At 41.0% G+C, this 15,246-nt stretch overlaps 1 protein-coding gene and 1 pseudogene across 1 annotated transcript in view; both read left to right on the top strand.

The window, feature by feature from the left end:
- LOC134490272 (CUGBP Elav-like family member 4) overlaps positions 1–15,246 on the top strand; it is a 501,068-nt gene that overhangs the window by 461,017 nt on the left and 24,805 nt on the right. The gene's annotated exons all lie outside the window — the stretch shown is intronic.
- On the top strand, positions 9,942–10,103 carry LOC134492630 (U2 spliceosomal RNA; annotated as a pseudogene).

The raw sequence follows: 15,246 nt of genomic DNA on the forward strand, positions 1-15,246 counted from the left end.
AGAGGGGCCGACCAAGGGCAAGGTGGATGGATGAGATTCTAGAGGTGACGGACTCGTTCCTGGGGGAGCTGGGGGTGTTGACGACCGACAGGAAGCTCTGGCGTGGGCTGGTCCATGAAGTCACAAAGAGTCGGAAGTGACTGAACGAATAAACAAACAAACAAAAAGTTATAGATTTCTCTTTGGCTCTCGTCAAAACAAAGAAAAAGTACAACCAGTTCCTATTTGGTCTGTTAAGTTAGTAAGAGACCATATAGGAACTGAGTTTGTCTCTTTGTCTGCTGAGTTAGTAAGAACTACTAGCAGCTCAGTTTTTTAAAAAAAACATTAAAAAAATATATGTAACCCCCCATCTATCAGAAGACCTCTGAATGGCAAACAGAGATAAAAACATCATACAAATTTACCAATCAATTCAAGAAAAATACTAAGTCAAGGTCATACTAAGGCATCTAAATACTAAGTCATCTAAAAAGCCTCGTTGCTAACATATCATACAGACCAACGCCCACACCAGAGTCCATTACCATCTTGGCCCCAGTGCCCAGGAAAAGAGATGGGTCTTCGCAGCCTTCTGGCTGTAGGATCAAGGTTGTGTCTATCTCAGGGGAGAGGCTGTTAACACCATGACAGAGAAGGCAAGTTTGGAACACGTTGATCATTCAAGAGAGGCCATTTTCAGTTTAGCATGTCCAGTGTAGTATGATCCATTGGACTTCTGCATCATTCTAAAATTTCAACAAAAACCTGCAAGAACATGTGCTTTTTTATTTCAGATTCAGCTTCCTCTAGCAGATGTCTTGAATGCTTTACACCTAGAAAGATGGGGTAGACAATATAATAACTCAAAGAATAAATATTTTACACAACCTTCCCTTTGCATCTTGAGGTGCATTTCAAGGCATCTTCCTGGCTGGAACTCTATTCTTCTGTAACCAGAGGCCCAGAAAATTATGCCACTGGCAAGCCACCTGTTGTTGTTATTTTCTGGCAATTTTCAACACAACAAAAAGCAAGTTTTTGTTAACTAGAAATTTGGTGCACCTGTTTTAGTTGAATCCACCCTTCCCAAGAAGCACTGTCCTCTTTCCCTTTGCATTATTCCTGCATCATTACTATGTCTGAATCATCCTTGGCTGCCAGTATCTGTGTGTGGGTGTGTGGGTGTGACAGAGAGAGAGAGAGAAAGAGAACATGGCCATAATAAACTTAACCACCGTGTACTAATATGTACACGTTTTGCACCTAATTTTGACTGGTAGTAGCAGCGTCCTACCCAATTGCTTTTCAGAAGCTTCTCAGTTCCAAAATTAGGTGGCCAGCTTCTGACTGATGGCAGAAAAACTCTCCACCATTCTCATTCCAGCAGAAGAGCAAGACATAAAGATGTGTTAATGCCACTAAAACCATCCCATCCATGAAAGTTCTGCTCCACCGTATAGATGCACCACTGCTATGGCCAAGACATCTCTCAGTCGCCAAAGAAAGAGAGAAAAATGACAGAAAAATGAAGTGAAGCTCAAATATACTGTATGTGGCTCCTAATCAGAAAAAGTTTGCTTGTCCTTGGCTTACACTGCCTCACAATGGTACTCCATGCTTTTTCCTGGAGATTCCAGGAATTGAATCTGATGTGGCATTTTACACCCAAGAGACATGATGCACCCTGCTGAGATGAAGAGGTGGCATGGGTTCTCTTTACAAGGCACTCTGGATGGCTTTGGAGCACCTTCTGAGGCTTGCAATTGCTGGAAGAGGCTGATGGACATGCACAGAAAGTTCTCCAGCTCTCCAAAATGGAAGAAGAAGCTGGGATCTGCAGAGGTTGCCTTAGAGCAATGTGAAGGAGGCTTTTTGAGTTTGTAAAGCAGCTTTGAGAGGATGCCTTGCTGAAGCCTTCATGAAAGTAAAGCACCCCCTTGAAGATGTGTTCAGCCCTGCGCTCTACCAGTGAACCACTGTTCTTTGCCCGTTTCCGTATTTTTGCACCCCGTCTCTCTTTCGAATTTTAGAGTGCAGATTCCTTGAATGGAAAGATCCAACTTGTTTGTTTCCCTTCAGTAAAGTGCCACACATATTGATGAAAACAAAATTAAAATGGCATGTACAATTTTGCAATACCTTCTCGGCATTTTTCCAATAGAGGCAGACCAATGATGTCCATTAGGAAAACAAGCTTTGCAATTACGGTTGTTCCTCGCTGAGTCTTTCTCCTCTGCAGTCCCGATAGCAATTCTGGTCATGTCTGCCCCTCCATTCACTGCCCCCCAAACCCTGTTTCCCATGAGTAAATTTCCATCAACTTTCTAGCACTTAGATTCGAAAGAAAGCTTTTGTATACAAATTTCTTTGTGCAGCATGTATTGAATCTAACATGCTAAGCGTGGCACACACCCTACTGGGTGCACCTGCGAATAAACCACCTTTTGTTCATAAAAAAAGGAGATAAAACACTAGTGACATTTTGTGTGAAGGTACCCAGGGACCTTCACTTGCCTTGATGAAACCAATAGACTTTTCCAAAACTAATTAGTACTTAATGATCTGAAGAGGCGCCTGTGTCCGTCACCTTAGCTACAGCCCCTTCATTCTTTCTCAAATTCTTAATTAACCTTTAAGAAGATGATCCGCTCATGAGCTTCCTAAGATATCGTATTGATTTTCACATGTGCTTGCGCTGACACACGCACACACACAATATTTTTTTTAAAAATCACCGCTCTCTTCCTGAAGCTTTCTATTGTTGAGTTCCACTGATTGATGTATATTAATGAAGCATTAACTTGGAAAAAAATGTTAATTGATGGCAACCTACAGAATGTTGTCTGGAATTTAACCTTATTCATCACTAAAGTATGATTGGGGCTACAGAGTAGTGTTAATTAATAGCATAAAGAACAAAAGTTGGATCATTCTGCTCTGCTGTGGTGAGAAAAAGAAGAATTATGATAAAATACAAGGGTAAAATGTATATATGGAGGTAGAGAGAGAAAGGGAAAGAAAAAGGAAAGAATGGGGGGGGGGAGAGCCTGATTTGGTGTCATCTTCAAGATGACTCACTTTGCACTGCTAATGAAATAAAAATTTGCTTGAGGTATATTGTAATATTTTTACTATTCTGTCAGATTTAATCAGCTGAAAGTTTAAGCAGGCTGAGAAGAAGGAAGGAAGGAAGGAAGGAAGGAAGGAAGGAAGGAAGGAAGGAAGGAAGGAAGGAAGGAAGGAAGGAAGGAAGGAAGGAAGGAAACACCTGGAATGTACAAGGAAAAGACAGGTGGCGATGCCATTTTTCAAAGCTAGTAACTGCCTGTACAATCTTGTAATTATGTTCCTCAAGCCAATCCCATCGAAATGAAGGGGGACTGCACAAGAAAGTTTTATGAAATATAACCTCTACCTCCATGTCCTGGGAAAGTAGGTGCTTCTTAGAGCCATTTGCCAAGACACAGTAAACATGCATCTCACCACTACCACCTTGGGGCATCTCAGAATCTTCATACTGTGAAGAGAGGGATCAAATGTAGGTTTCTGAGATCTTCTGGACAGTTTGCACGATTATGGGTTGAAGCTTCTAAAAGAGGAAATCTGAAATACTTCCATACAGAAGAACAACCATGCTGGATCATCTCCTGGGCCCATATAGACCATCATTCTGCATCCCACAGTGGACAACTGGATGCTTCTGGAAAGCTCACCAGAGCCCCCTTCCACTGTTGCTTCCCAGCAATGCATCTTTAAGGGTATTCTGTCTAAGATTCAGGAAGTAGTCAACAGCCATCCATATTAGTAGCCTTTCCAGAATCTGGATTGCCCATTTCCCCAAGTTATCATCAGAACAAATGTGTCATATTTTCTGAAATTTCAGGATCAGTTAGGTAAACAGCTTCATCTCCTTCCACCCATCAAGCTGGGTGACTCCAAATAGTACTTTCCACAACACTGGCAGGTGGGGTGGGGTGGGGTGGGGTGGGGAGTTATTGGTCAGCCTAGAGATGAAACAAATGTTTAAGAGCATCCAGCTCTTAAAGAAAAAGGGCTTTTACAGACCTTTTTGCTCCCTACAGCCGTAGACAGTTGTGCTCATTGCATAAGGGGGAGTTTGAGGAATTAGAGCAAAAATAGTAATATTTGAGCAGTTAACTCTTTTTTAGTTTTTTTTAATATTTTAGCTTGCCATTGAAAAACCTGACCCCTTTGTCCCCTACAGTTATGCCCCAGATTCCCCACCACCACCACTTTTCTGCCAAGAGAATGCAATTCCTCCCCCTCTGGGCCCTCCCAAGATGTCTGAAGATTGTTTGGAGAATTCCTTTACCAGATGACCCAGTTGTCTGAATATACAAATTGGAATTTAGCCGTCCTCTGGATTTCTTGCATCTTCCGTTCTGTTGTACAGTTTTGGACAGCTTATCCTACTCAGCAGCACATCGCTATTTGCTTGCACTTAGGTATGAAAATATGCATTTCAAGCTGTGTTTTGACAGGGCATTGATAAAAAAAAAAATAATAAAATCTCAAACAAATGTGGAAAATGAAAGGGAAAGATGGGTAAAAACAGTGGGAAATCATCATATTTATTTCTTCCTTCTTCTTCTCTTTTGTCACCTTTTCTCTGCCAATTTCTCTCTTTCTCTCTCTCTCTCTCTCTGCGCTTCATCTCCCTGCTTATCTGGCTTAACCTTACTTTCTGCTTCTTTAATATTTGAAGTGTGAATCGTCTCAGTCCTAAAGAAAAAGAATTAGAGTTGGGTTTCAGTGGGGCCAGATTTTGCAGCATGGATAAATAGGCACACAAAGGGGTGTTCACAGGGTATGATCAAAAACGTCAAGATGGCAGCCCACAATGATGAGATTGAATCACACAGTCCTGGCTGCCATATTGACCTTTTTTGACCATACCCTGTGAACATCCCTGGTCATCAACAAAAAGGAAGGGCAGTTTGTGTGGATTTGTGCGTGCATTTTAAAGTCATTCTTTAAGCAGAGTTGCACACAAAGCTTTCTAGATAAGAGGAGGGCAGACATTAGATGTTGCTGATTTACTATGTAGCCACGATGGGGGACTTTTCAAAATTGTTCTTCTCCAGCATTAGAAGAAATAGGTGAGGTCTACCTATACCCTAATGCGCACAGCTGTATCCGGTGCTATGTACGTTATGGAAAATTTTGTACGAAGCTACAAATATCAGAGAAAGTTGGATTGGATGGGAGTAAGTTTTCTAATATTTAAAGCACAACTGACAAAGTAAGATTAAGGGGCAGTGCATAAACTCCTGTGACATTGGTTCTGATCAGAATTAAACTGATCTACAGATACAAATCCTGTTGAACCTCAGTCCTTTCTATCTATGGCACACCATTTCTCTCACCACTATGCTACATGTGAGCTATCTTTTCCTCTCCCCACAAAAAAGGGGGGAAAAAGTGTTCTCTTTATCTACTTCTTGTAAGTAAATAACTTTTCTAAATAAGTAACTTTTCTATTTACTTACACCTTGATCACTTGGAATGCTACTCAGGAACACAGGCCTTAGAACTTGTCTTGAAAACCTATCAAGGGTTAAATCATTAAATCACCAGGCAAAAATGTCCATTTAAATACACACACACAGCAGCCAAGAATCTGTTTTGAATGGGATGAAGCATTACGTCCTGTCTAAAATTATCACCTAATCAGGACAACTATTTCAAGGCTCAGATTAAAAACAGTTTGTGCCTGCTAATTTGGGTGGTTTGTTTGTTGAAGATATTTATGACCCACTTTTCTATTTACAAAATGACTAGCATGCCGATCGTCTCAAGCTGATTCAGAATGAATGGTGCACCGCTGCAGTTACTTACATGCATGATGACAAACCATATTGTCACTGGATTTTGCCACTGTGATTTGCAAGGGACAGTGGGCGAGTGTTCCCATTAACGAAGATGATAACCAAGTGGTCCTTTGGTCAGCTAAAGATTTACATTTTTCTTTAGAAGGCAGCAGCAAATATTTCTCGGCCTATTCTCTGGGCGCCATTTGTGTTGGTTAGGGCAGAGAGCACCATACAAAAAAAATTCCCCAAAATGTTTGGAGGAAATGTTTATTTCTAGCAAGATCTTTAGCAACATTTAATGAAAGGAAATTGATCAAGTTAGAGACTTCTGCTGCGCATGTTTTGCCAGAGCATTTGTGCTAATGTGAGAGGGCATCACCACACTCTTGGGTAAAACCGGCAAGTTGCATCAGCAGATATATCCAGAAGGAAATAATTTAAGATAGCCTTAATTTAACATAAAGATATAGCAGGTTTCCTCTGCTGCTGTAGATCTTTTTTTTTTTTCCCTTTGGCTGAGTATCCTGGCTGGGAAAAAGTGGTCTGGTATGTTGTGCATTTATTATTATTATTATTATTATTATTATTATTATTATTATTATTATTTTACTTGGAATGTGAATTTGAAATTTCATGTTTTAATATTTTAGGAGCACATTTGCTGGTGAATAAATAAAAATAAGGATTGTGTTGATAAAATTAAAAAAAAAAATGAATAAAGAAAAATGGTGAATAAAGAAAAATAAGGATGATATAGGGAACTATATAAATACAGGTAGTCCTCACTTAACAACCATTTGTTTAGTGATGGTTCAGACTTACAACGGTGCTGGAAAATCCCACTTGCAACTAGTCCTCATACTTACAACCACTGCAGTGTCCCCATGGTCACATGATCATGATTTGGGCACTTGGTGACTGGTTCACATTTATGATCATCACAGTGTCCCATGGTCACATGATCACCATTTTTTACCTTCCTGTCTGGCTTCTGGCAAGCAAAATCAATGGGGAACTGTGTGATTTGCTTAATGACCACATGGTTTGCTTAATGCCCATGGTGATTTGCTTAATGACCACTGCAGAAAAGGTTGTGAAATTGGGTCAGATTCACTTAATGACCATTTTGCTTAGCAACCAAATTTCTGGTATCAGTTGTGGTCATTAAGTGAGGACTACCTGTACTAGTTTAATCTCCAGCAGGAAAAAAAAAAAGGAAAAATTGCTATTGCTTTCTTCTAGAATGGTTCAACTTCCCGGTTCTAGATTATTTGAGGAAATGCCCCTCTCGCTCTCCAATGGCCTCATCAAGTCTAGCAGAAGGGGGATGCTCCAGGGCCCATTGATCAGAGCAGGTCATCTTGTGGGCCCCAGGAAGCATGCCTTCTGCATCTCAGTAACTGCCCTCTGGAGCCCCTTTCCACCCAAGGTTAGGTTGGTCCCAGTCCTGCTGGTATTTTGGAAAGCCCTCAAGACGTAGCTGTTTTCCTGGGCACGGGAGGGGGTTGAGCCCGTGAAATGCTGATTGACTTGTTTTCTTCAGTTCCCGTTTCCACTTTCTCTTTCGCTTATTATTTTTATTCTGTTATTGTTTTGCTTTGATACCTTGACCATGTTAGCCATCCAGAGTCATATCCTCTGAAATGGGGTGAGCGAGAGAAAAAGAGAGAGAGAGAGATCTAGGATTTTCTACTGGTCTTCTTGCCAAGTACTAGCCAGGTCCAATATAGGTTAGAAGGTTTTTGTTTGCTTGTTTTTGTTTTGTTTTGTTTCACAATCAGCCAGGATCAACTCGGTGCAATAAGCACATCCAGAAGGAAAGGTGGGATATAAATACTGTATATTAAATACTTACTAAAATACTTCTTTTAAAAGGAGGAAATAGAAAGGAATGCTGCCAGCCTGAAACTGAAAGACCAACTCCTGCCATTATACTGTTGTTGGTATGCCCCCTTCCCCCAAATCCTCAGGATGCTTGGCACTTGTGAATAGGCTGGGAAATGGACATCACATTTTACAAGATGTGGAATGTCTACAGTCCCACACAAAATCATTTGAGGCTAATAGGAGAACTACTTTGGAAAACCACAGAGAAGGAGTGTGACAACAGTTAGCAAAACCTTATTTAAGCCTGCAACAGAAAGAGAACATTCTGTTACCATACCCTGTAACTATAAAGTAGAGATCCAGGATTTCTTGTAGAGTCTGTTTCCTAACTTGGCCTACCTCCAAAGGCTGACAGCTAGTCAATTTGACGTATTAGTAATGTTTCAGATGATATATCCCATAACCTCTGAGCGATGTCCATGTTGGCTGGAGATTATGGAAGATGCCTTCAAGTCAATCTTGATACCTGATGACCTCCATACAGTTTTCTTGTCAAGATTGCAATACCACAGATTCCAGGGTGGTGGGTTTTCTCAATTTTCTGGGATAATTAACACCCCTAGAATTTGCAGATGGTCCCCCCATCCAAATACTATCTGGGGGCAACCCTATTAGGCTTCTGAGTTTATCCAAGGTGCTGAGATATTTACATTGGGTACCTGCATGACTTAGGAGAGAGTTGCGTGTTTGGGAAAGTTTAAAATCTCATGGGTGGAGCTCATAAATGAAGTTATCTCCCCACTGCAGATTTTTCAGTGGTCCAAACATGAAAGGTCATGGAATGACACCTATCTTCCTAATCATGTGTGGAGGGTGAGTTTCTGAACAGGACCATAGCCTTGCTCTCTGGCTTGCCCCATGCCACTACTGGAATCAGTTCAACCAAAGTGCATCTTTCATGGCTCCATCTTCATCTCTCTCTCACTCATTACAATGCCAAGCAGAGTTATACCTAGCATGACCATCATCCAATTCTCCACTGTGGAATGAACTGTTCTCTCAACTCACACTACACACACACTCATCCATGACCACCACCACCACCCCCAGTGCGGAAATGGACTGCAAAGGAATTCATATGATGAAATACTTGCATGTAGCTGTCCTAAGATCTGAGTCCTGCAGTGAGAAAACGTCAAGAACTCCTAGTTGTACTGAACAAAATAAATTGCTTACCACATCCATCCCTTCACATCAGAAGAGAGATTTTCTTATTAGCCCTGATGATTGTGTCATTTATTGTAGTGTGGCCTTTTAAGCATATTTGAGAACAGATGGTTATCCAATTAGCTCTGTCCAGTTGATTGAAATGTTAAATTTAGACTTCTGCTTTGCCAGGAGAAAGGAGTGACGCCAGCAATACCTGGAGAACATTTTCAGTATAATAGAATTTTAAACAACACCTCGAATTTTTAAGGAACTGCTACTGATAGGTGTAAATCTGGATGAGAGCAATGGCATTGGCAACAGGGACAGGTTATTTGCACAAGGGGCTCTACCTTCCAGAAGAATCCAGACCAAGCTGATTTTAATATTGCAACATGTTCAGATATGGTGATTCTTTGAGAGATAAGCTTTATAAAGAAGGATTCCTCAGCCTTGGCAACTCTAAGCTGTGTGGACTTCAACTCCCAGAATTCCTCAGACAGCAAAGCTGTCTGGGGAATTCTGGGAGTTGAAGTCCACACAGCTTAGAGTTGCCAAGGTTGAGGAACCCTCTCATAGAATGTCCCTGTGACTGGTACTGAAAGTTTGTAGAGCAAGTGTTGACAGCTTGGGAATTATGAGGCTCTCAAGGCTGGCTTTTCAACCTCCAAGAATCACCCCAATAATTGGGTGCTAAACTGCTAAGAAACTACAATCAGTGTGAAACTGGAATTTATCACTGGGAGGGAGGAAGGAAGGAAGAAGGAAAAGAAAGACTTTGTTTTCACTTAATACATCTTATCTAACCCATTCAAACCCAAACCTTTTGGGAGTCCTAGTTTTTCCTGTGTTGGTGACATCATCATGTCTCCATCCCATGAAAAATCTTACCTGTCCTTCGTTATTACACACACAATACCTTATTGATTAGTCAAATGACCATATCAGAAAGTTGGGCATCAGCCACTATAAAATATAAAATGTGATACCATGAAACAGCTAAAAACAGTAACATTAACTAGAATATACTATGTTGAGATAAAATATGATAAAATACGGTAAGATAAAATAGAGATAAAATTGTAAGACAAAAAAGCTTCTCGGCCTTTTGGCTAAGATCAAGTGTAGTATCTGTCCTTTGTTATTACTGATCCATATTTTGTTTGAGATCCAGGCAATGGTGGATTCAAGCAAATGTCCTGATTGTAATTTTGCTGTGTTGTGAGACTTGTAAGCCAGTGAAATTCACTTGACCAAAGTGGCATAGAGGTAGCAGGATAAATAAATGAAGTACAAAGAACTAAATTTCTTCATTATTTTAGACACGTTAAAAAAAGAAGAAGAAAAGAGTGGAAGAAAGATGGAGGCAGAATAAAAAGGAAGAGGAAGAGGGCTGTGCAAAGACAATTCTCGAAAAGGGATTCAAAGGCAATCTGATTGAAACTGAATCAGAATCAGATTGTCACTTTGGAATGATCTACTGAATATTTACAGTTGTTTTCAACCCAGTTTGACCATTCACAGACATTTTGCATGTGTTCAAAGAAGCTTTTATTCTGAATTGGATCAACTTTCTGAATTGGGTGGATTTGAGTAGACAATTCAATCGGAGCTCCAATTCAGTTGATTGTGAGACTCAGATCAACGATTTGAATTGGGTTGATAGTTGATGTGACTCAACTCTTATGTTCTGAATTGGATATCATCCAGTCTGCTCTCCCCTAGTGTGTGTTTGTGTAGTGGAGAAAGACAAAGAGAAAACATCAGTACTTCTTAGCTGGTCTCTCATTTTGTCATTAATTAGCACCACCAGTAGCCCTGCAAACATGCTGTGTCAGATACCTTGAATAATAATCTTGGCCCTGAAGACATAGAGTAGCAACCTGAGAAAGTCCCACCTGGAACTTTGAGGAATGAAGTGAATTCAGGACTGTCCCTTATTCAAATCTTCCTCTTTGAATAGCCTTCTCAACAAAATCAAGGCAGACTCCACCATCTTCAAAAATCTCCCCCAGTTACATCTGCTGATACATCTGTGAGCACCCACTACTTCCTTCCCTGAAATTCAGCAACAAAATGTACTGAATTCTAGTGGCATAACTGTTTTGTCTTGTCTTTTACTTTTCTTTGAACAATGAGAGTGGGTGAGTTAAGCCGCTGATAGTTTTTGTGTGACTACTTTGTGTTTTAAGCAATCCCAGTTCTCAAAAACAAACAAATAAATAAATAAATACCTCCAAATGTGATTAAATTGTTCTTCATTTAGTGACATCTAACCCTAACTCTAATCATATCTGAGAACTCAGAGGATTAAAGACAGAAAAAGAGAAATATAATCATTGCAATTCCTGGATACAGAAGGATTTGTTGTCTCTGATCTACAAGCATGTCCATTAATGCTGCTACATTTTCCTTTCCTCCTCCTCCTCCACCCCCTCCTCCTCCTCCTCCTCCTCCATAGAAAGTAAGGAAGATGACCTTCATGGAGATAGGCAAGATCTGTTACCAAAGCAATGAGAGGAAAAATATATCTTAAACCCATAACAAGCAGAAAATATGCAGAAGTCCAGACATCTACCTAATTCACATGAGTATAAGAAGGGTAGGGGGTCCACCACAATCAGACTTGCAAACTTCTGTTATTATAGCCAATCTCAATAACAGTAGTTTTAGCCTTCCTGTAGGGTTGATTCTTGGTCTGGTCTACCTGGTAGGGCTGACCTTGCCCACCTACTCCTCTCCTCCATTTCCGCTTTGAAAAGAGGATCTGCGAGAGCAAAGTGTCGTAGAAGACAAGGTGAATATGGAAGGACTTTTCATTGGAACATCCAGAACAATCTTTTGAAAGTGAACCATCTCTTTGTCTGACCTCTCTGGATAGGGGAGTGACAACCCTCTGGATAATTTTGAGTCCTATTTCTATAATCCTTCACAAACGGCTGCATGGGCTGACACTGATGGAAGTTGACATCCAGAAGATCAAGTGGGTATCAGAGTCCCTGCTTCTGGGCTACTCCAGGTCATTAGTCTTGTTATGACTTATAACTGAGTTAAGATTTTCAGAGGAACCTACACTCAGAAATATCTGTTAGGCCTTATGAAAGGACAGGAATGCTGGGCTTCGCCTTGATAGAAGGTAACTCATTTCTTCCTCCCAACCCCAGTTTGTGCTTTCTTGCAAATAAAAAGGTCATTGCTGGCTGCTAAGCAACAGATTTATGTGGGGTGTGTGCATATATGTGTTTTTATGCAGGGACAACAGGAGAGCTCATCAGGAAAGCTTTCAGTGGATGGTAATTCCATTAATTAGGCCTGCTGCAATCTTCCCCTTTTAGCTTTCCCCCTCCTTTCCTTTCTTCTCTTTCCAGCTATAGCTATTTTTAATTAATGTGTGAAAAGCTCTTGTGAATGAGAAGCAAGAGAGAAAGGAGGGAGAGAAGATTGGATTTGCTTCTCTAAGTATAGGGCAGGGTTTGCACCAACCAGCCTTGTGGGGGAGATGGCTGTGAGCAGATTGTCCATTTCCTGCAAAAGCAGACCAAAGAACATAAAAATAGCCCACCTTGATCAGGCCAAGACCTGTCTTAGTCCAGGGCCCATCCAGATGCCTCTGGGGTGCTCTGAGACAGGAGGCAGAGACATATCCCTCTCCATCAAGGTTCTCCTGCCACTGGGAAGCCTACTACCTACATAACACTGAGTCTTCAAGACTAGTAGCCCTCCGTGAGTTTGTCCACTCACATTTTAAAGCCACCCATATAGTAGTCACCACCCTGTCTTGCAGTAATTAATTCCACAGGTCTTCTCCTCTGCCCCCTAAGTTGACTCGATATGGCCAATGTTACAACAGGCCAGTGAACACTGTTTCTATCCACATCTCCTCTTCCCTTATCACCTTTCATATTCTTTAAGGTCATCCTGAAATTGGTTCAAGCAAGATTTATTGTGAAGTTCAGGAGATGAACACCAAGATACCTTGCGGTACTCTTGAGAGGAAGACTGTATATTATTCTTGGATCACCTGGACAAAAGCAGATGTCACTGGATGGGTGGAACATTTCCATATCAAGCCTGATTTGGGGATAGGAGATGGGGAATGGAGTTTGATGCCAGTCAGACCTTTGTCTGTCACCATGGCCACAGAAGACCAAAACCTGGGACATAAGAGGAGAAGGGTCACATGGCTATCATGTTACTATAATACATACTAATTGAAACAAACAGGATGATTTGGAAATGTAAACTCTGAGTGCACAATGGGAGAGGAAGGCTTTGACTTTCAGAAGCATCTGACCGGCACTGCTGGAAATTGGATGCCTGCCTAGATGCACCTCTGGTTTAGCAGATTTTTCCTTGATTTTTTTTCTGCCCCTCCAACATTCCCAGTGAAAAATCACAAAGAAGAGTACAATTGGGCATGCTCATGTATATACCTTCTGGAGCTTTCTCCTATACTGTGCCAGTTGACTCAAGATGTGTGCCATTGGTCAAAGATGTGGAGGAGCATAATTTGAGCCCAGTGAAGTTTCAGGACCAAACAGATCTTACAGCTTAGAGAGAAGGTGAGAGAAAGGACCTGGATAGAGCAAAGAGAATGGAAAAGGGGAGGGGAGGGGGGAATGAAATGAATCACAAAGAGGTCATAGTTGGGAAGGAAGTGCCTGAAACAGGGAAGAGATGGTTTGAGGTTGATAGACAGCCACAGATCATTGAGTCAGGCAAGAAATTGATAATTCACCAAGCATTGCTTGGGATGTATTAGAAGAAAGTTATGTCTGGTTTATCTGGCTTGCGGCTGGGTGTCAAAAACCAGAACGGTTACTCTGTCATCTTTTGGTGCATAGCAAAGGCATGAATGAAGAAGCTAAGTGGGAATACAAGACACCATCAGTATTTAGAAGCAGGGATGGAGAATGCTCTGAGGCTTTCACCCAACTGCCAAAATGTCCTCTCCATATGACAGCTTAGGCCATAAACAGGATTTATGTCCACATGAGGTTCTATCTTCATACAGACAGGTCATTGAAGAATATGACATTGTACCAATTTCCTTTACTGTTTATCTATATAAAACCTGGGTCGTCTTTCCCCATTATCTAGGCAGGTATCACTCCCACATTTCCTTGCGCTGACCTCAAGTTGTAGTCCCATGGCTTTGCTTTATCCCTTTTCCTACTATACCTCTAAATATCATGCTTGATCCAGTTGTTCAACCTTCCTCCCTCCCTCCCTCCCTCCTTTCCCTTTCCTCTCTCCCTTTCAAGTCATATTTCTGAGTAGCAGTTATATAACAGATTCTCTCTGAATCAAAATGTGAAATCTATAGGGAATATGATGCCACTATCTCTGTCAGAAAAAGGCAGTAAACTAGAGTATGTTCTGAAGGCAGTTTCCTGTTGAAAGAGCCCTTGGGTATAGGATGCTGGTAACCATCTTCCATGCTGATGGGAGAGAACCTGCCACAGACAAGCACTGTTACTGTCTTTTGCTTCTGATTTAAACCATTTAAGGCTGTGTGGGCACTGATTGTGCCCTGCAAATAATTAACTCTCAACCAAATCTCCACTGATAGCCATGCTCCAAATCATCCCCATTTAGGAGATCATTCCTGAAGGTGAAGGGGGAAGGGTTATCCGAAATGCAAACATTATGGGAGGGGGAAACCAAGGAGAAAAAATGCTCCTTCCTTCTTTCCAAGCAGAATCTGAGAACATGCACTCTCTACGGCATGGATATTGAGATCATTCCAAATTTAACATATGGTTGATTTGTCATGTTTTGCTCGACTTTTAGCTGCCCTCTGTCAAACACAGAAAATAAATCAAGGGATTTGTTCAAATGTGAACTGTGGTTATTCCTGCTGTGATGGGGCAACTTATTTCAATGTACAGCATAAGAGACGATTCTTCAACTGTTGTTAACCAGCGCTACTTTTCATCTAAAATAAACATGGACAACTGCAAGTGATGGTTAGACACTGGAGTTTTGCTCTAAAGCATCTGGAGAGCATCAAGTTGCAGATATCTGTTTTAAGCAGATTGTCCCCAAAGGAAATTCATCTGGAACGACTGTCACTTTACATTCCACAGCTGTTTATATGGTGTGAGAGACCTTTCTGGTAGTTGGTAAAACCTACAATTTCCTCGCTTGAGACTTACAGTTGGGGAGATTTACAGGAAAACACATCTTGATTTTGTACAAGCCCAACCTTATTCATTTCCCCGCTTCTTGATAGATTCGTAGACATGTACGTTTTGTAATCAAAAGGGAGCCAAGGATCTGACTAACAGATATTACGTTCCATTATATGGTCTTGAAGTCAATAAACATTAGGTTACCTTCATGCTGTGAAAAAAGACTGGATTTATTTTTTTGGAAAAAAATAATCTTATCTGGA

This window comes from Candoia aspera, chromosome 2 (genome assembly GCF_035149785.1).
Source record: "Candoia aspera isolate rCanAsp1 chromosome 2, rCanAsp1.hap2, whole genome shotgun sequence".
Classification (NCBI taxonomy): domain Eukaryota; kingdom Metazoa; phylum Chordata; class Lepidosauria; order Squamata; family Boidae; genus Candoia; species Candoia aspera.